We start from the raw sequence: 14,796 nt of genomic DNA on the forward strand, positions 1-14,796 counted from the left end.
AATATTATCGATTGGTCTTTAATCATCTGTTTGCCATTCAACACGTACTTTAAGGATGAAAATTAAATTTGGTAAGACTTAGTATGTGCAGTTTGACGCTTCTCGAATTCCATAAACGATAAATAGTCTTTTCAGACAGTGAAATATAATAACTAGACAGTATTAAATTCTTGGGGCGTTACATATCACAACCTTCATTAAAAATCGCATGAAGCGCCTTATTTCAGATACATTTGCGGTATGCACGATTACTGTTGCGGACGACTTAGGAAATGGATTAGCCTCTTTTTACAATTACTAAGAGGTTAAGGAATCTTTGTGGGAGGGCGGGGGAGGGCACTCACCTTACAGGAGTATCATTTTCAAGACTAGTTCAGTGGCCTCTTCAAAAAGATTTTGTAGTCTCAAACCTGTGTCACAATACAGATTTATTTTTAACGTCTCTTGCTAGTATGTGTATTTCTCACCTCTCAAATAATAGTACAGGGCTATTACAAATGATTGAAGCGATTTCATAAATTCACTGTAGTTCCATTCATTGACATGGTCACGACACACTACAGATACGTAGAAAAACTCATCAAGTTTTGTTCGGCTGAAGCCGCACTTCAGGTTTCTGCCGCCAGAGCACTCGAGAGCGCAGTGAGACAAAATGGCGACAGGAGCCGAGAAAGCGTATGTCGTGCTTGAAATGCACTCACATCAGTCAGTCATAACAGTGCAACGACACTTCAGGACGAAGTTCAACAAAGATCCACCAACTGCTAACTCCATTCGGCGATGGTATGCGCAGTTTAAAGCTTCTGGATGCCCCTGTAAGGGGAAATCAACGGGTCGGCCTGCAGTGAGCGAAGAAACGGTTGAACGCGTGCGGGCAAGTTTCACGCGTAGCCCGCGGAAGTCGACGAAGAAAGCAAGCAGGGAGCTAAACGTACCACAGCCGACGGTTTCGAAAATCTTACGGAAAAGGCTAAAGCAGAAGCCTTACCGTTTACAATTGCTACAAGCCCTGACACCCGATGACAAGTCAAACGCTTTGAATTTTCGGCGCGGTTGCAACAGCTCATGGAAGAGGATGCGTTCAGTGCGAAACTTGTTTTCAGTGATGAAGCAACATTTTTTCTTAATGGTGAAGTGAACAGACACAATGTGCGAATCTGGGCGGTAGAGAATCCTCACGCATTCGTGCAGCAAATTCGCAATTCACCAAAAGTTAACGTGTTTTGTGCAATCTCACGAATTAAAGTTTACGGCCCCTTTTTCTTCAGCGAAAAAACGGTTACAGGACACGTGTATCTGGACATGCTGGAAAATTGGCTCATGCCACAACTGGAGACCGACAGCGCCGACTTCATCTTTCAACAGGATGGTGCTCCACCGCACTTCCATCATGATATTCGGCATTTCTTAAACAGGAGATTGGAAAACCGATGGATCGGTCGTGGTGGAGATCGTGATCAGTAATTCATGTCATGGCCTCCACGCTCTCCCGACTTAACCCCCTGCGATTTCTTTCTGTGGGGTTATGTGAAAGATTTAGTGTTGAAACCTTCTCTACCAAGAAACGTGCCAGAACTGCGAGCTCGCATCAACGATGCTTTCGAACTCATTGATGGGGACATGCTGCGCCGAGTGTGGGAGGAACTTTATTATCGGCTTGATGTCTGCCTAATCACTAAAGGGGCACATATCGAACATTTGTTAATGCCTAAAAAAACTGAGTTTTTGTATGTGTATGCAAAGCATTGTGAAAATATTTCAAATAATGAAGTTATTTTAGAGCTGTGAAATCGCTTCAATCATTAGTAATAATCCTGTATAAAGCATGCATATAATAGATAAAAACCGTTAAAGGCGTGGCTACACGTCTTCAAGAAATTCACAGATTCCAGATACTGATGGCTCCAGTTATGCACGTGTCGATCTGATTCTGTATACACTGAGTGCATAGCGACCTGAAGATGGCACTAATGAGATGCCGAAACTGGTTGTCTAACTAAAATAGCTGTTTAAAATATTAGGCTGTTTGGAAATTACTCTTTGGTAAATGGCTGACCAGCCGCTGCTCCGTATCCATTTTATTTTATACTTAGTATTAGCTATTTAATAAATACTGTTTCATAATTTTGTCACTTTATTGTATTACACAATTTTACATTCTCGACTTCGTTCCACAACTAAGAGTTCGCTCTCTTGGGACACATGGAATACAATGCAATACACTGAACATTTATGTGCTACGCATTTATAGTACAAGTGAGATTTTACCAGTTAAGATGCACATGCCACTACAGCTAATCACACACATAATGAATCAGCATTCAGAGATTTCTTTTGGTATTTAAGCAGTACAAGAGATGTATAAGAAAAACAATTAATGAAACTTCCTGGCAGATTCAAACTGTGTGCCCGACCGAGACTCGAACTCGGGAACTTTGCCTTTCGCGGGCAAGTGCTCTACCATCTGAGCTACCGAAGCACGACTCACGCCAGGTCTCACAGCTTTACTTCTGCCAGTATCTCGTCTCCTACCTTCCAAACTTTACAGAAGCTCTCCTGCGAACCTTGCAGAACTAGCACTCCTGAATGAAAGGATATAGCGGAGACATGGCTTAGCCACAGCCTGGGGGATGTTTCCAGAATGAGATTTTCACTCTGCAGCGGAGTGTGCGCTGATATGAAACTTCCTGCCAGGAAGTTTCATATCAGCGCACACTCCGCTGCAGAGTGAAAATCTCATTCTGAAAACAATTAATAACGAAAATAATGCGAGAGGAGTCTAAAAGCCATTGACGATTTCAAAAAAGAGAAAGATGACAGAAGATTGTGTTTCAAAAGGATGTTTGGTGTTGGAGTAAAAGTAATACAAGAGAAACTAGCAAAATAATTTACAGAAAAATCTGTGGAGCGATACTGTTATTCAAACCAAAAAAATACTATAGTATAACTGTTCTGCATCACAAACTGACGGACAACATACAAAAAGCTATAAATTTGGCATACTTCCATTCGTAAGTTCGAAGGTAAACACTAAAATTAGCACCCCAAAGCACCTTAAAGCCTAGAAAGAAGTTTGTAAGATTTTGAGTCTTCAGTATTCTGATTGGGTGACGCGGTCCGCACGAATTCCTCTTCTGTACTTGCTACCTATGCCATCAGTTATTTGCTAGAGGTGTTCCTCTACAGAAGGAAGAGTTACAGACCAGATCATTCACTAAATTACAAGTAACTTTTGTTTGTGATTTACTTAGTTTTAGAAAGGTTCTGACTCTTTCAACAGCCCCTGAGAAATGAGGTACTGATCCAACTTATGCTAGTTTAGTGGAGATATATATACGTATACATATGCTTCCTTTAGACTTCCTCAGCATAGTGGGAAATTCCGAAGTGGGGGGTGAGTCAGGCTAGGGTATTTCATATAAATTTGAAGTATGCTCAGAAGTCCAAGGGGATTTTTCAAATCCCTAAATTTGGAAAGGAAGAGGGGATACGTGCTTACGGAGCATATGCGACCAGCCAGTGTTCTGGTGTTCACATACTGTTTGCATCTAGAGCCAATTTAGTCCAGTAACTAAAGGTATGCCTTAAGGTGCAGTTTAGAAATAACGTCTGGAAAGTAGTGAATCCACCAAACGGAAAATTGTTCAGATTAAATACATCATAGAAGTAGTTTATCAATAACTTATAGCAGATGAAGACAGATACTGGGTGGACAGAAATTAAGGGAATCGCGACTCCTCTGAATAGAGTCAAACATATCCGTCCGGCTTTTTCTTATGAATCAGGTGATAGAAGAGATGATTGAAACAAAATACTTACATCTCACAGTTACAGAAAATTGGAAGAAATATTAAGAAAGCGAAAAACCGAAAGGTCTCTAGTTCAGTAGGAATTACTGGAATACAGAGGAATGCTACTGAAATATCTGTTTCTGCATTTCAGAAATATATTCTGGCTTGGGAACAGGATAACGGGGAAGTAGATTGCAGAAAACACAGTATTATACTAAGAAAGGAGCTTTATCCAGCACCAAAGATTATAGGGGAATAGGTATCTTGAACACAGGATACGAATTACATGCTGAGATATTAATACTCGCCGGCCTCGGTGGCCGTGCGGTTCTAGGCGCTGCAGTCTTGAACCGCGGGACTGCTACGGTCGAAGGTTCGAATCCTGCCTCGGGCATGGATGTGTGTGATGTCCTTAGGTTAGTTAGGTTTAAGTAGTTCTAAGTTCTAGGGGACTGATGACCTCAGATGTTAAGTCCCATAGTGCTCAGAACCATTTGAACCACTTTTTTTTATTAGTACTCGTTTCCAACCCATGACAGAGGCAAAGTTATATTAAGTTCGAAAAGATATAGCACTGATGGTACACCCGTATAACTATAATATTTGAGTAGTGGAGAGAATATGATCTTCCGACATTTACTGCTTTCGTCTAGTTTCAGAAAGTGTTGAACAAGCTAGATAGGAAGACACCGAAGGAAATTTTACGAAGACATGGCTATCCTAGATATCTTCCATCAGCAGTAAAGAGCCTGTATTTGAATACACAGATAGTTCTACAAAATGGAAGACAACAGCACTTACTAATTATAAATCAAGTAATGAGACAAGGGCGTAGTCTTTCTCAGACACTGCAAAATGTGTTTAGACGACACCATTCGTATGAGGCAAGGTACACTTCCAACACAACGCATTAAACTGTGACCAAGTGAATTTACTAATACGCTGTCTTGTGCTGACGGCCAGCCGCTTATAGGTAAGACAGAAGATGGATTGCAAAGAGAATCACGTAAGTCACAGCTGTGCTCAGCTCAATATAATCCTAATCTTTCCACTAACGGAACACAGGTGATCGCTTTGTCACGAAGAAACAACCTACACTGCCGGAAAAAAGTAGTATACCCTTTTAGACGTTTCCAGTTCACACAAGATTTAATGTTGCAACATTGGACTAGGACTACATGAAACAGATGAATAGCACAACCGGTTTGAAGATAGCAGGTATCGACCCATGCTGAAACACCGATATTAGTACGTGGTGTAGGCCCCACGGTTGGCAGTGCAGAAGCTGACACTGGCGTCGTTCAGACGGCGGATACCGCCATGGGATACGTTATGCCACATCTGCTCCAACTGTTTACGTAGTTCTGCAATATTTGTCGGACGAGTTACTTCTTGTTACATCATATTCCACAAGTGCTCGATGGGAGACAAGTCCGGAGATCGTGCTGGCCAGGGAAATTGCCGCACGTCTTTCAGAGCACGTCGAGTTTCACGGGCAGTGTGTGGTCGAGCTTTATCCTGCTGGAACAACACATCACGTTCCTGTTGCAAGAACGGAAGAGGAACGGCTCTACCAACGTTCTGCACATCCAGAGTGCTGGTTAGCGACCCCTACACGGACATCGAACGTGCACGAAAGTTGTAGATTACCGCATCCCAGACCATAAGGCCTTGGCTGGGGCCACTGTGTCTTGCATCAATGCACTCTACGAAACAGCATTCACCAGCTCTACGTCATAGGCGCAATGGACTCTCACCTGCGTGCAGGGAGAATCAGATTTCATCGCTGAAGACCAAGTGACCCTGTGACGGCACCAGTCCAGCCGTGCAACATCGATGCTGGGCGTGAGTGGATGACAGGCTAAGGGTGTGAGCGTAGTCCAGTTGCTAACAACGCGTTCGCAACAGTTCGTGTTGACATGTCTGGGATCACAAACCGTCTTATCTGTGCTGTGATAGCTGTGCGATCTGCTACTGCTGCCGTTACGATATGACGACTGTGGCGGGCGTTTTGTGATGGGTGGACGTCCAGAACCTCGTCTGCAGGTGTGAGAATGGTCACGTGACCACTGGTACCAGCATCGTTGCACAACCGATGCAGCACCTCCACTCGGAAGGCCACAATTTGACCCATTTCACAATGTCTCAGTTGGCAGTAGGAAGGAGGAGTGCGTCTCCGTGGCATGTTAGCGTGCTTGCTTCACACCATGCCATCTGGCTGAGATCGCTGCCTATTGAAGCTTAGACATAGACGGCGCTTTGGTAGGTATCACGCTACACTGTTAGCGGACGACGTCATCAGTATATGTGCGGTCCTCCGGGCGGTATATGCCGTTATCGGATCAAAATCTACGTCTTTCCAGGTGTAACAAATGTTTCCGGCAGTTTATCGTATCTTTCGACAACAGACACATACATACGAGGTGCATTCAAGTTCTAAGGCCTCCGATTTTTTTTTCTAATTAACTACTCAACCGAAATTGATGAAACTGGCCTTACTTCTCGACGTAATCGCCCTACAGACGTACACATTTGTCACAACGCTGACGCCATGATTCCACGGCAGCGGCGAAGGCTTCTTTAGGAGCCTGTTTTGACCACTGGAAAATCGCTGAGGCAATAGCAGCACGGCTGGTGAATGTGCGGCCACGGAGAGTGTCTTTCATTGTTGGAAAAAGCCAAAAGCCACTAGGAGCCAGTCAGGTGAGTAGGGAGCATGAGGAATCACTTCAAAATTGTTATCACGAAGAAACTGTTGCGTAACGTTAGCTCGATGTGCGAGTGCGTTGTCTTGGTGAAACAGCACACGCGCAGCCCTTCCCGGACGTTTTTGTTGCAGTGCAGGCAGGAATTTGCTCTTCAAAACATTTTCGTAGGATGCACTTGTTACCGTAGTGCCCTTTGGAACGCAATGGGTAAGGATTACGCTCTCGCTGTCCCAGAACATGGACACCATTTTTTCCAGCACTGGCTGTTACCCGAAATTTTTTTGGTGGGTGTGAATGTGTGCTTCCATTGAGCTGACTGGCGCTTTGTTTCTGGATTGAAAAATGGCATCCACGTCTCATCCATTGTCACAACCGACGAAAAGAAAGTCCCATTCATGCTGTAGTTGCGTGTCAACATTGCTTGGCAACACGCCACATGGGCAGCCATGTGGTCGTCCATCAGCATTTGTGACACCCATATGGATGCCACTTTTCGCATTTTCAGGTCGTCATGCAGGATTGTGTGCACAGAACCCACAGAAACGCCAACTCTGGAGGCGATAAGTTCAACAGTCATTCGGCGATCCCCCAAAACAATTCTCTCCACTTTCTCGATCATGTCGTCAGACCGGCTTGTGCGAGCCCGAGGTTGTTTCGGTTTGTTGTCACACGATGTTCTGCCTTTATTAAACTGTCCCACCCACGAACGCACTTTCGACACATCCATAACTCCATCACCACATGTCTCCTTCAACTGTCGATGAATTTCAATTGGTTTCACACCACGCAAATTCAGAAAACGAATGATTGCACGCTGTTCAAGTAAGGAAAACGTCGCCATTTTAGGTATTTAAAACAGTTCTCATTCTCGCCGCTGGCGGTAAAATTCCATCTGCAGTACGGTGCTGCCATCTCTGGGACGTATTGACAATGAACGCGGCCTCATTTTGAAACAATGCGCATGTTTCTATCTCTTTCCAGACCAGAGAAAAAAAATCGGAGGCCTTAGAAGTTGAATGCACCTCGTACATACTAAATCAATTCCAAATGATATGCAGCACCCTAAGGAAACTAAAACAAAACCCAGAAAGAGACTGCTCAGGTTCTATAATGTAATAGTTCTCCCTATGCTACTTTATGAAAGTGAGTCACGGATGAGATATATACGAGAGAGATATGAAAGATCGTACGAACAGCGGAAATGAATTTTCTAAGGTCAGTAAAAGTATGTTTTAAATTAGATAGATTTGGAAAAGAAGAGCTCAGACAGGAGTTGCGAATGTATGACCTAAACGATAAAATACAAGTACATAAAAAATGGAAATCCCGTGTAGAACACTCAAGTGAAAGAAAGCCAAAAACATCAAGCCGATAAAAGCCAGTCGGACTAAGAACTGTGAGAAGACACGAGGGAAGATCGGAATATGTTCTATGACGACAGAACGTATCACAAAGGTCTAATCATAGTTGGCAAGAAGAAAAAGAAGCTACGGAGAGCTGTGACAGTTCTTACTATGAAACCTCGACCAAATAACTGTCCCATCCTCGCCAAACTAGATTTGTAAGTATGAAAACGCCAGTATATATTAACCATCATGTTTTTGTTCTTTATCTGTAATACATAGCTATTTTCAGTATCCTAATATGTGTAACTTCAGAATCCCACCACCATGTTTGCAAAACTAAGTTGTTGATATCTGCGAAATGTAAACCTAACGATCAGTGTGCATTAGCAGCTTTCAAGTTAGTGGTCATAGTGATCACTGATGATCAACGCCTTCATTGAATCAACTTCTCCAATATCAAGTGCTGATATCAATGATGAAGACGGTAATGATGATTACGGGAGACTTATTACATGCTGAATACCCAGATTTAATGTATCTGTTCTATAGTACACAAAACTAGGTATACGTATGTGTCGTCGACTCTGGTTGAAGCTGATGGCTAGTTGCGTTGTTATCATTGTGTCAGCGTACTTCGAAGAACTAGGTTGATTTTACATTAGATTATACAGCACTATTCAAAAAAAATTTTACCTGTAGCATTACACGATTTTGTACTATCTTTCGGTGTTTTAATTAACAGATGCTGAACTATGTTTTTCAGTTACTTGTTGCACATATGTTACCCTAAACACCGTAACGCAACAGGGCATAAGCTTCCATGAATGTTTTGTCATTGTGAAGGGATCAGGTGCTAGGTATCCTTTGAGAACTATGAGTTCAATATCAGATAAGATGGTGTGTTGTTGGTTATACACGAAAATATTAACTGGACGTGATGTTGATTTTCTTCCGTTAACTTGCTTTTAGTCAGCTCTATTAAAAAAAAAAAAAAACCCTCTCGTCACACTTTCTAGCCGTCAATTGTATTCCGTCGTGCAAGCATTTAGAAGACCTTTGGTCTACCTATACATTGATTTAAGCAACATTAGTGTTTGACAAAGGCAATTGCTTGCAAAGACCAGGTGCTGTTGCACTTCTTAATGAAGAAATACAGGTTGGACATAAACAGTCTGCAAAGCTTGTAAAGGAGTTGCAGCGTAGGCTGCGCTGCTAAACAGTTGTTAAGAAACAACGTTTCCGAGTTAATTAGAATTTAACTTGTCCAATGACGTCGATGCACGCGCAAATTAAAGTAGCCTGCCAGAGAGCGCCGCCGAACGTGTTCATCGTTTAGTTTCCTCAAATCGTACAAAATTTTGTCCAACTATCTTAAATTTAGCACTTCCGGAAAAACAAAAATTTCAATTGACTATAAGGATTTCAATAAGTGGTAACTTCCGAACCCACAAATGTTCGTGCATTACAGCATTTTAGTGCGTGGAAGTGAGTTTACACACACACACACACACACACACACACACACACACCACACACACAGAGAGAGAGAGAGAGAGAGAGAGAGAGAGAGAGAGAGATATTACAGACACTGATTACAGACTGAAATATTGTCCTGGTTACTACAAATAAGTCACCAGGCCTCGATGGAATCCCAATTCGGTTTGATAGTGAGTTTTCTACGGCATTGGCTCCTTACTGAGCCTGCGTTTGTCTCAAATTTCGCGCCAGCGCAGAGTCCCAAGTGAGTGGAAAAAAGCGCTGGTCAGTACTGTGTATAAGAAGGGCAAAAGAACAGACTTAAAATTGCAGACCAATATCCGTAACATCAGTTTGCTGCAGAATCCTTGAACATATTCTCGGTTCAATATAATAAATTTTCCTGAGGCCGAGAAGCTTATTTCCACGAATCAGCACGGTTTTAGCAACCATCGCTCATGCAAAACTCTGCTTGCCATTTCTGACGTGATATACTGGGATCTATGGATGAAGGACAACAGGCAGACACCATATTTCTGTACTTCCGAAAAGCATTCGACTCTGTGACCCATTGCAGGCTGCTAACAAAGGTATGAGCACTTTGAATGAACTAACAGATACCTGAGTGACTGACTTGCTAAGTAATAGAACCCAGTATGTCGTCCTCGACGGCGACTCTTCAGACATGGGTTTTGCCAGGAGTGCCGCAGGGAAGTGTGGTTGGACCGCTGTTATCTGCCTGTATATACAGATTATTTGGCGGGAAGAGTGCCCAGCAATTTGCTGTTGTTTGCTGATGATGCTGTGGTGTACGGTAAGTTTCGAAATCGATTGACTAGGATGATACAATATGACAGACAAAATTTCTAGTTTGTGTGATGAATCGCAACTATATCTAAAACTAGAAAAATTTAAGTTAATGCGGAAGAGTAGGAAAAACAACCCGTTAAGTTCGTATGCAGAGCTAGTAGTGACCTGTTTGACAGTCACGTCATTTAAATACCCGGGCGTAACGTTGCAAAGCGGTATGAAATTGAACAAGTATGTGAGGATTGTAGGAGGCAAGGCGAGTAGTCTACTTCCGTTTATTGGGAGAATTCTAGGAAAGTGTCGTTCATCTGTGAAGGAGGCCGCTTATAGGACGCTAACGCGATCTATTCTTCAGTACTGCTTGAGTGATTGGGATCCGTACGAGGTCGGATTAATGGGAGACATTGAAGCATTTCAGAGGCAAACCGCTAGGTTTGTTACCGGTAGCTTCGAACAACGCGCAAATGTTACGGAGATGCTTAAGGAACTAAAGTGGGAATCCCTCGACGGAAGGGGCCACCCTTTTCGAGTACCACTCTTGAGAAAATTTAGAGAATCTATAAAGATTAAGCGAAAGAACTTGCTCCCCGTTCTAGCAGTAATGTATCGCAGATCGCTTGACCAACGAAAGGATCTATCGACTGGAAAAAAGCGCAGGTCACTCCCGTTTTTACGAAAGGCGGTAAAACAGATCCACAATTATAGACCCATATCGTTGACGTCAATATGTTTTATAATTATGGAACATGTTTTATGCTCAAGAATTATGAAGTTCTCGGAAAATGAACAGCTCCTCTATAAAAATCAACATGGATTCCACAAACAGAGATCCTGCGAAACTCAGCTCGCTCTGTTCCTCCACGAGATCCACAGAGCAGTGGACAACGGCGCTCAGGTTGATGCCGTGTTCCTTGCTTTCAGTAAGGCGTTTGACACATTCCCGCATTGCCGTTTAATGAAATAAATACGAGCATACGGAGCACCGAATCACACCTGCGATTGGATTCAAGACTTTCTTGCAGATAGAACTCGTCGCTCTTAACGGAACTAAATCGATAGATGTAAAGGCAATATCCGGAGTACCACTTGAAACGCGTACGTTCCATATGTATTCATTACCAGCGATGGCGAGGCATGACAATCTCTGACCAGAGAGTTATCTATCGTTGCTAGTCTGCGCTTTACCGCGCGAGACGACAGCAGTAGCGTGTTGCGAGTCGGCAAGAGTAGTTCCGAGTTTTATTTGCGTGTAGGCAGTCGGCAGTAGTAGTAGCGAGTGAACAGTTGTACCGAACAGACGTCGGCATGCGTCGGCGGCGCGATCTTCCCGCGACTCTGGTCACGATTCAGGACGATGTGTAATATTGTAAAAGGTAATGAAGCAGCATTGCGCTCAGCTAATAACGTGTGTTAATTGTAATTTGTTCAAAATGATGCCCCAATAATTTTTTATAAAGTAACTCATTTAAAGAAAAAGATTCATTCCAAGCTAAATAATATTTCCTATGCATTCCCTCCAAGAATCAAAATTAAATATAAGCCAGCATTGCACGAAGCTATGCCGAAAAATAAGAGCAGATATAGATGCAGTTTTACTGAGGTAAGAATTTATCAGGTTTAATTATTTCACAGGGCCGAAGGTCAGCGCAGCTGCCCTTATAAAATTTATCAGGTTTAATTATTTGTGTCGAGATGTTACAGTCAGTTCATGGTTCATTATTTAATCAATATTATTGTGTGGGTTCGTGATCAATCTTCATCCCTTAACGATATTTTGTGGGGAGTTTACATTTGGGCCATTATTATTCTTTAATTTTGCAACGAGGTTACGCTTGGCTCATTTTTATTATTCACTTTTGTGCGAAGACAACATTTGGCTCCATTTCCATTTTCATTTAACAAAATTTCGTGAGGGGAGGTTACACACTGGGAAGGGTGATAGGACCGTTGCTGTTCAAAATATATATGTAAATGATCTAGTAAAAAGCGTCGGATGTTCTTTAAGGCTATTCGCAGAATATGCAGTTGCCTATACCAAAGTAACTACACCAGAAGATAGCAAGAATCTGCAGCACGACCTGCAGAGAATTGATGAATGGTGCAGATTGGCAGTTGACCCTGAACGTTAATAAACTCAACGTATTGGGCATACATAGGGAAAGAAATCCACTAGTGTACAGCTACACTATTGATGACAAACAGCTGGAGACAGCGTCTGCCATAAAATATCTAGGCGTGACTAACCAGAGCGACTTTAAGTGGAATGACCATATAGATGTGGGAAAAGCAGACACCAGACTCAGAAGATCCATCGAAAGAACCTTAAGGAAATATAACTCATCCACGAAAGAAGTGGCTGATAAGGCGCTTGTTTGCCCGATTCTTGAGTATTGTTCATCTATCTGGGATCCCTATCAGGTATGAGAGGTGTGTGTAAGAGAGAGAGAGAGAGAGAGAGAGAGAGAGAGAGAGAGAGAGACAGATCCAACGAAGAGCGGCGCGTTCAGTCACGGTATCGTTTAGCTGGCGATAGAGCGTTACGGAGATGCTAAACAAACTCCACTGGCAGACGTTGCCAAAGGGGCATTGTGCATCACGGAGATATTTACTATTGTAATTTCGGGAGAGCACTTTTCAGGAGGAGTCCGACAACATTACTCCCCCTCCTCCCCCTCCCCCCCCCCCACATACATCTCGCGTATTGACCAAGAACATAAAATTAGAGAAATTAGAGCCAATACAGAGGCTTACCGACTATCATTCTTCCCACGCGCTATTCGCGAGCGGAACAGGGTTGGAGGGATCAGGTAGTGGTACCAAAAGTACCCTCCGCCACACCCAATTAGTTTGCTTGTTGAGTATGATGTATATGGACGTAGATTTCAAGATGACTGCAGAAAGATTCTGTTGCTTCCAGCATACATTGCAGGTAAGGACCACGAAGATAAGATACAAGAAATTACGATTCATACGTCGGCATACAGTTTTTTCCTTTTTTCTATTTGCGAGTGGAAAGGGAAAGGAAATGTAATCTTTCGATTAATCCCCTTCTCAATGGGGTCAAATTTCACTATTTTTTGATTTAACTGATCTTATGAACTTACGTAGTTAATTCACCTTTACAAATTTTAAATTATTTCACACTCCTTGTGGCTAGGCATTACCTGGAGGCAGACTCCGTTTAGAGGGAAGACCCGTTCGCCTGGCTGCTGTTGTGTCTTTATGTTGATAGCAGCTCGGCTGTTTTTTTGTTTAAGACACGTTCGCGATAATCTCCCACACGGGTCATTTCCTGCCTCGTGTTCGCTGATATGTCTTTGCTTCTGTTCTCGTATACTGCAACGAGTGTCACATTTCGCTATTACCTATGATACCATCTGTAAAAAACGTTTCCATGCGGCGTCTGATGTGAACACGTCGAATTCTCTCAGCATAAGAGACGATGCTACATCTGTAACTATATCTACATAGACACTCCGCAAGTCGTCATACGATGCACGGCGGAAGGTACCTTGTGGTACTACCAGTCATACCTTTCCTTTTCCGCCTTCATATGGAGCTAGGCAAATGCGACAAAGTATTTTGCACGCAGGGTATCCGTGGCTGCTGAAGGTCTGATGCTGAAGACTCGGCTATCAACTGGTAACACGCAATTCGAATTTTAAGAAAAGTAAACATCTACAGCCGTTCTTGTTACGTCATTTTGTAAGTAGGCTGTTTAGGTTTTCTTAGCGCTCTGTATGAAAATCACTGGCTGTGCTGTGTGCAGTCTGTGGCTGGTTGGCATTGTTGTAATACTAGCCATTGTAGCGTTGGGCAGCTGGATGTTAACAGCGCGTAGCGTTGCGCAGTTGGAGGTGAGCCGCCAGCAGTGGTGGATGTGGTGAGAGAAATGGCGGAATTTCGAAATTTGTAAGACTATGTCATGAACTGCTATATATATTATGACTTTTGATGACTTAAGGTAAATACATTGTTTGTTCTCTATAAAAATCTTTCATTTGCTAACTATGCCTATCAGTAGTTAGTGCCTTCAGTAGTTTGAATCTTTTATTTAGCTGGCAGTAGTGGCGCTCGTTGTATTGCAGTAGTTCGATTAACCAAGATTTTTGTGAGGTAAGTGATTTGTGAAGGTATAGTTAAATGTTAGTCAGGGCAATTCTTTTGCAGGGATTATTGAAAGTCAGATTCCGTTGCGCTAAAAATATTGTGTGTCAGTTTAAGCACAGTCATGTATAATTGTTCTAAGGGGACGTTTCATATGTCGACCCTTAGCCTAGGATACCTGACTGGAATCATCTTATTTTTTTCTTGTAGTTTCTGCAATTACTGCAGCCTTTGTTTATTGCTAGCGCGTAATTGTAGAGAGAATTTCCTTTGTAGTTTTAGTTTTTCATTCTTGTACAGTAAAACAGTTGTGGCATGCATGTAGATTTGCACCATGTATTTCGCAGCTGCGCTTGCAATTAACGAGATGATATTTTCAATGCTATGTTAATGTGTTTTCTTATTTTGCTCTTCAAATTGTGCTTTTCTATGTTGTCGTGTGAAATATTGTGACAATAATGGCGTGTGAAAAACGTAATACTAGGCTCCAAAGTAAACTGAGAAATGACAGTGAACACAAAAGCAGTGTGTTACCGCCACTGTGTAATGAATTAACTA

General features: G+C 42.6%; 1 protein-coding gene across 1 annotated transcript in view; it reads right to left on the minus strand.

The window, feature by feature from the left end:
* The window catches only part of LOC126101015 (alpha-tocopherol transfer protein-like), a 164,459-nt gene that overhangs the window by 61,395 nt on the left and 88,268 nt on the right, over window positions 1-14,796 (minus strand). The gene's annotated exons all lie outside the window — the stretch shown is intronic.

This window comes from Schistocerca cancellata, chromosome 9 (genome assembly GCF_023864275.1).
Source record: "Schistocerca cancellata isolate TAMUIC-IGC-003103 chromosome 9, iqSchCanc2.1, whole genome shotgun sequence".
NCBI lineage: Eukaryota > Metazoa > Arthropoda > Insecta > Orthoptera > Acrididae > Schistocerca > Schistocerca cancellata.